A 6822-nucleotide genomic window follows, 5' to 3' on the forward strand; every position below is an offset into this window, starting at 1 on the left:
AGGAACCCAACAAACATTTTAATATTGAAAATTAACTCCAAGATCTACATGGATCGACTTATGATGGTTACCATCTATTTATTTAGTGTTTATTTTGGAGGATGAAAATGAAAATTATGGATAAAAATTTTTCTAATGAATTATTTTCTATTCTTCTATTTATCAAATGGAGAGATGGATTTAGAAATTCATCTTTGGATCATTTTTCTCACCCATCTAAATCAGACAGAAAGTAATTTTCTTCTCCCAACAATGAATCTAAATTTCTTTCAACTCGCGATCAGGCTTCGCGTGATCTCATACAACAATCCCAACAATCATGGACATCAATCCTACTAGACAGCGATCAACATCCACGGACAACAATCTTACACGATTGCGATTAGTGCCCATGGACAATGACATAGTTGGACCGCGATCAACAACCACATGCATGCCGCCCCATGTGAGATCGCCTCGTACTGCGGCTAGGTGCGGCGGCTCACGTGAAGTCACCTCATGTTGCACCCAAGTGTGGCGGCTCCACGTAAGGTCGCCTCGGTGGCGGTCCCACGTGAGGTCGTCTCGTGTGGCAGGAGATTACCTCGTGTGGCCTAGCGTGGTGATCTTGCATAGCCGCAGTTGTATATATATTTTTTTATTTTATTTTTTCTTATTTTAGAAAATGTTTTCTACTTTAAATTTTCTTTCCTTCTCTGTTCCATTCGAACGGAGTAAAGAGGGCAAAAGTGATGCCCAGGGCTTGTGTCAGATGAAAGAAAATATTTCGATAGAGAAAATAAAGAAGGGGTTCTTTATTCCCTCCTCCGTCGTGGCCAACTACAACTTCTCAATTTTACCTCTTCATAGATGATCGTGGGGCCGCTGGGATGATGAATTCTACCTTTTGCTGAAGTAATTCCTAAAGAAGCCAGAACCATTTACATTTATAAAATTGATTCATCATAAAATGAAAGTCTATAGTTTTTAGTAGAAATAGAGTTGTGGTATATTAGATTTTGGGACAAAGTCATGTACATTATTATTGCGTGGCGTCTAGCTCTTCAATTTTCTCAGCTTCTGTCTTTTTCTCTCTAGTCATTTTCAATAGAGAAATCGTTGAAAAATAATGCCCCAATCCCTCCGTGGAACTAGTTATGCTTTGGCATTATGTTGTTTGGATTTTATTTTCTATTAAAATTGGTAATGAAGATCTACTAGAGATGAACCTATTTATCCACACTATTTAACCAAAGCAAGAAGAAGATGGTTCGATTGGGAGGATACACAATTGTCTATCTAATTTTTCACAACTAAGTTGTGGGTACGCTACATCGATCGAGAACCAAGGAATGAATGTTGATAATATACGCATGAAAGTTTAAAAATAATTCTAGATCTTGGGATTTCTTAAGTCATCCATACCATGGAGATGAAGAACACTCAATATTAACTAATGCATTAAAGGACTTTATTGAACATGTAAAATGATGTAATACCTATTAAAAGTAATGCTAATTAATGAGCTCTATCCATGTGATAAGAGTTGTGCTAATTGATATAGTATGGTAGCATTTCACCCACTAAGAGCTAGAAACTCATAAGTTTTCACAAGGTATAAAGAAATAAGAACCCACATAATTAATTAGAGAAAATTTTTTAAAGGCTATGGAAATTTTTAATATGTTCATCTAATTTTAAAATTTTTCAAAAGGTGCATTTTCCTCTTCCTTTAGATACTCAAATGCACCCTTTACACTGCTATATAGATTTAGCGATAAATTTTAGTGGCGAAAAAAATTCATTGGAAATCTAAAATAAAATTAGCAATAAAAATTAATTCATCATTAATCAATAACAAAATTAATAAAAATTAATTTCGATCGCTATTTTTACAATGAAATTTATGTGCTTTCTGCCACGAAATTGAAATTCGTTGCAAAATTTGCAACGAATGTTAATTTCATTGTAAATATTTTATTTTAGTGATTGAAATTTATTTCAGTCCCTATTTTAGTGATCATTTTTTTATCGTTATTTTAGCAATCAAAAATTTTTATCACTATTTTACAACGAAATTGTGACAAAAATTTTGAAATTAAATAAGAAAAAAATTCATTATAAGTGTGCTTCTGCGAAGAAACTAAAATTCATCGTAAAATTAAATTTCAATCACTATTTTAGCAATCAGAATAAATTTTGATTGCTATTTTATAATGAAATTTTTTGAATTAAATAGGGGAAAAATTGTCTGTGTAAGTGTGCTTTCTGTGACGAATTTAAAAATTCATTACAAAAGTTGCAATGAATTTTTAAATTGTCATAAATTTTGTAATGAATTTTTAAATTATTGCAAAGTTTGCAACAAAATTGAAATTCGTTGCCAAAAAACCCTGAACTCTCCACCCCTGCCTTTTCCAATCTCTAAAATCCTGATCTTTCTCTCCCACGCAACCTCGAGCCCGACATTTCTCTTCGGTGGTTATCTCCGGTACGTGACCACAATCGATTATCTAGGTGCGATGAGGTGTGGGGTTCGCCTTCTTCTCAGCCATGGTCATTGCCTCAACCTAGCCGTGAGGCTAGTCTCCCACAAGGCCAGCCTCCCGTGATGTTGGTCAGCCTCCTGCGAGGCCTATTGGTCACGAGGCTGGCCATGACCTCAGGTGTCGTCTTAGAACGTTCGGATGCATATGCAATCTTGGTTGAGTGGTCGGACACGCTTTGAGACCTCTATTTTTATGATATTCATTTAGTTTACCAAAAATATTTGTGTGTGCACTTTTATATTTGATTGTTCGCTTCATAATGTTATTTGTGCATATCTCTATTTAGCGTAAACTTAAAGAATTTGGAGACACTTATCTTTATTTATTGGCTTTAGATATATCTACAACAATGGTTATTTATTGATAGTGGGTGTTACTTATATTGCTTCAATGTGTAATAAGCAGTATTATTGTATTAATGTTATTATAATATTACTTATTGTTATATCAATTTAGTAGCAATTAATGATGTTACTGTTGTTGAGGTAGTAACTTTTATTTATAGTAGTTTTTATTAATATTTTAATAATTTTAAATTTGAAAACAGGAAAAATACAAAAAGAAAGGAGTTGGATGTATAAAAAAAATTTACCTGAACATTGAGATTTAACTGATGAGTTTATTATCGAGAGGGAAGATAGGCCCTTTGGTGCAACACTCATTTGTTGAGAGGGAAGATAACTAAAAGTTGATAGCCCCTTGCAGATTCGTAAATACTAAAAATTAAATTTTACATGTATTATTTTTTTATTTATAAAACATATTCATTTTTCAACTATCTTATTTATTTAACATTGTTTGTTTATAACTTTATGATAGATTTATAAATTTTGTACATGTTATTCACTATTCTTAATAGAATAGTGAATAACCATTGGAGAGGAATTTCGATGACTTATACAAACACTCCGAAACAAACAAAAGAGATATGGTGGAACGAGTTAAAGGTAAGCTATCCCAATCAGTTTATATATGAAATTAAGATAAATACAATCAATTGCTTTTTCCTATTACAGTAGGCATTCACTTGGGACACAATTGAAGAGTTGGAAATAAGGAGGATTTTTAAGAAAAATGTGGCGATCACATCCGAAACGTACTAAGTCATGGGAAGACCAATGGGAAAAAGCTAAACCGCATCACCGAGGAGAATTGAGATAAGATTGTGAATTTTTGAGAATCTGAGAAGAGAAAATGGAGTGAACAAAATAAAAAAAATCAAGCTTATAATTCTGGAGAATCATCTACGATGTATGCGGGAGACTTGATCAATATCAATGAACATAGACAAAGATTGATAATTTTTTCAAGCAATAATTTTTAAATCTAGTTCAAACTATTTTATAATTTCTTAAGGTCAAGGAAATGGGACCAAGCCATTATTAATAGACATTTTCATGGGTACATTTTAAAAAAAAGACAAGACGTAGAGCGGGAAGAGAGCTAAAGTAATTAAGGTTTGTAATTTTAAAACTTTTAATTATTTAATAGATATTTTTAATGTTGATTTGAACATATTATATTGAATATACTGTAATAATGTAGTAAAATGAATTTATTAGATTAATCTCTTTGAAATTTATTTTCATTGCTTACTAGATTTTCCATAAATTTCATTGCTTACTTGATTATTAGGATAGAAATTCTCTTATTTTTTTCTCATAAATTTCAACTTATTCAATGCTAATATGAATGTTTATAATTTAGATCTTATATAGTCTTATGATCCTATATATGCATTTCTATTATATTATTATTATTATAAATTTATTTTAGTTTTTCTCATCATAATACAGGAGAGATATAATGAGCTAGTATAGAGAAGTTCGAGTGCTAATGATGATGTTGATAGATCTGAGTCATCTATTAGTAATATAAATTTATGGATTGAGGCGATTGGTGGACCGAAAAGGGGAAGAATATTTGGATTGTGTTCTTTGAGTAGAAGTTGTAGAGTCACTTGTACACCTTTTCTTACCCCACCAACAATAATGGTAGAAATAAATCAATTGAATGAAAATGTTAGCCATTTGAAGGAGTTATTAGTGCAAAAGGACAATGAACTTGAAGAGGTTCACACACTACAGAGGCAAAGGGATTAGGGAACTTCATACAAAACACATTTAAAGAAATGAACGAGTTTTGCCAACAATAGATGTTAATCATGCAACATTTTCAGTTAGCCTCCACTCCTAATTAGATTTCCCCTTCTCTACCTCCTCCCCGATGATGCTCGTGATGGTGATGATTTCTTCGATGATGGTGGTGGTGATGGTTGTGCTTGAAATTTTTGTGTATGAATGTTATTCGATTGTTACATTTGATACTCTTTACATTGATTTTCTTGGGTTCTATATGGTTGCTTGATGATGCTTTGCTTTTGTTTATGGTGACGCTAATATGATGCTTTGCTTGCAATTTTTGTTTATGATGATGCTTTACATTTGGTACAACTATGTATGTCTATGCGATGATTTTTGTATGGTTCTATAATGTTTAATTGATACTAATGGTTTGTGATAAATTTTACAATGAAAATAAATTTGTCACAACTTTTGCAATAATTTTGTAGCAGATTTGCGACAAAAAAGATTTTCTTCGTAGATTTGCGACAAAAATAAATTTCATTGTAAATTTACGACGAATGCCATTTTCGTGGCAAAATTTGCCACTAAATTTTTTTTGACAAATTTGCAATGTTTCTTTTTTGTGGCAAAATTTGTGACAAAAAAGTATCTCGTTGCAAAATTTGCAACAAAATTTAATTTGTCATAAATTTTGTGATGAAATTACTTTCGTGGTAAAATTGTGACGAAATTCATTTTCGTTGCAAATTTAGTCGTTAATTTTGCACCAAATTTTAAGATAAAATATTATTTGTAGCAAAATTTATGATAAATTTCTATTTTTTTATCATAAAATTTTGCAACGAAAAAATTTTTGTTGTAAAATTTTCCACAAAGTTTTTTTGCAATAAATTTTTTTGAAATATTTGATGTAAAATTTATCGCAAATGAGGACTTTTTTATAGTGTTATTCTAGTATCCACTTATCTTTTAGATGCCCACATACACTCTTTAGTTCTATGGTTCACTCGTTTTTTAGATACCCAAATGCACATTTTAGTCCTGCTTTCCACTCATGCACCAATTGCAAAGGGACAATCAAGTCTACTAAAAAATTGACTATTTGATCTATTCATGACTAAACCATAATAATCGCCCCATTGGGTTTGACCTACTATGTTAGGTTAATTGGATCAAATCCTATCTTGGTTGACTTTGTAAAATCAACTGTCACCGACACCAAATCTTATGATTAGATCCAAGTTCAATAGTGATGCGGCTAACCCATCAACGAATACAACCAAATTGACTTAGAGTAGGAAATAGTCTAATCATTTATTTTCTACTTAGGCTTGTAAAATAACTCAGTTCAATTGGTCATGGTCAATACGAACTAACCAAATTATCTGACTATTTGATCTCATTATTTAGAAGTCGATTAATTAAGTATTTCTTATGCAAATCTCAAAAGAGTATCCTATTTTTTACCAAATCATCTCATTTTGATTTATCATCAAAAGGATGTTCCACATGATGTTCTCTATTAATTTTCCCCTCTAAACCCACCTAAACTATTGCACCCTCACCCACCCTTAAAAAAAAATATCAAAAGTCTCTTCTGATAGACATGTTGCTCTCAATCATTACTTATTTTTAAAAATCGCTTTCTATCACACTATTTTGTTCTAATTATCCATTATGCCGGGCAGGATAGCGATTATCCCATGAGCAATATTAATTTCATTATTCGACTGCAAACATCGAAAATCAATCGTCTAAAACCTGTTGATTCAAAAGAATACCAGGAGATATGAAAATAAATGACATTGTTGAAAATATTATTAAATCAAAACTTCTCTCTAACATTAACTAGGGAATAATTTATATAGACTCAAAACCCTAACTTGTAAAAGAAATAAAAAATTCTAATAGAAAGGAAAATTTTTAACGAAATTGAAATCCTAAAAATCCTAAGCGGACTTAAAATTCTTAAATATAAAAAAATAAAATTTTTTAAAACTACTCTAAATATCAAAAATTCTAAAAATATTAAAAATAAAAATTATCAAAAATAGTAATAAAATCTTCGAATCCTACTGCATCAGTCACCCTAAGTTAAAAAAAATTTATCCTCGAGTTTAGAGTAGTGTTAGGTGGTCGCCTAGGAAGAAGATCGTCTAACACCAAATCAATAAAATTTATTAGTAGTTGTTGAACTTTAGGAATCC

The sequence above is a fragment of the Curcuma longa genome, chromosome 8 (genome assembly GCF_044706935.1).
Source record: "Curcuma longa cultivar G26 ecotype Majalengka, Jawa Barat chromosome 8, ITB_CL_G26_1.1, whole genome shotgun sequence".
Taxonomy (NCBI): domain Eukaryota; kingdom Viridiplantae; phylum Streptophyta; class Magnoliopsida; order Zingiberales; family Zingiberaceae; genus Curcuma; species Curcuma longa.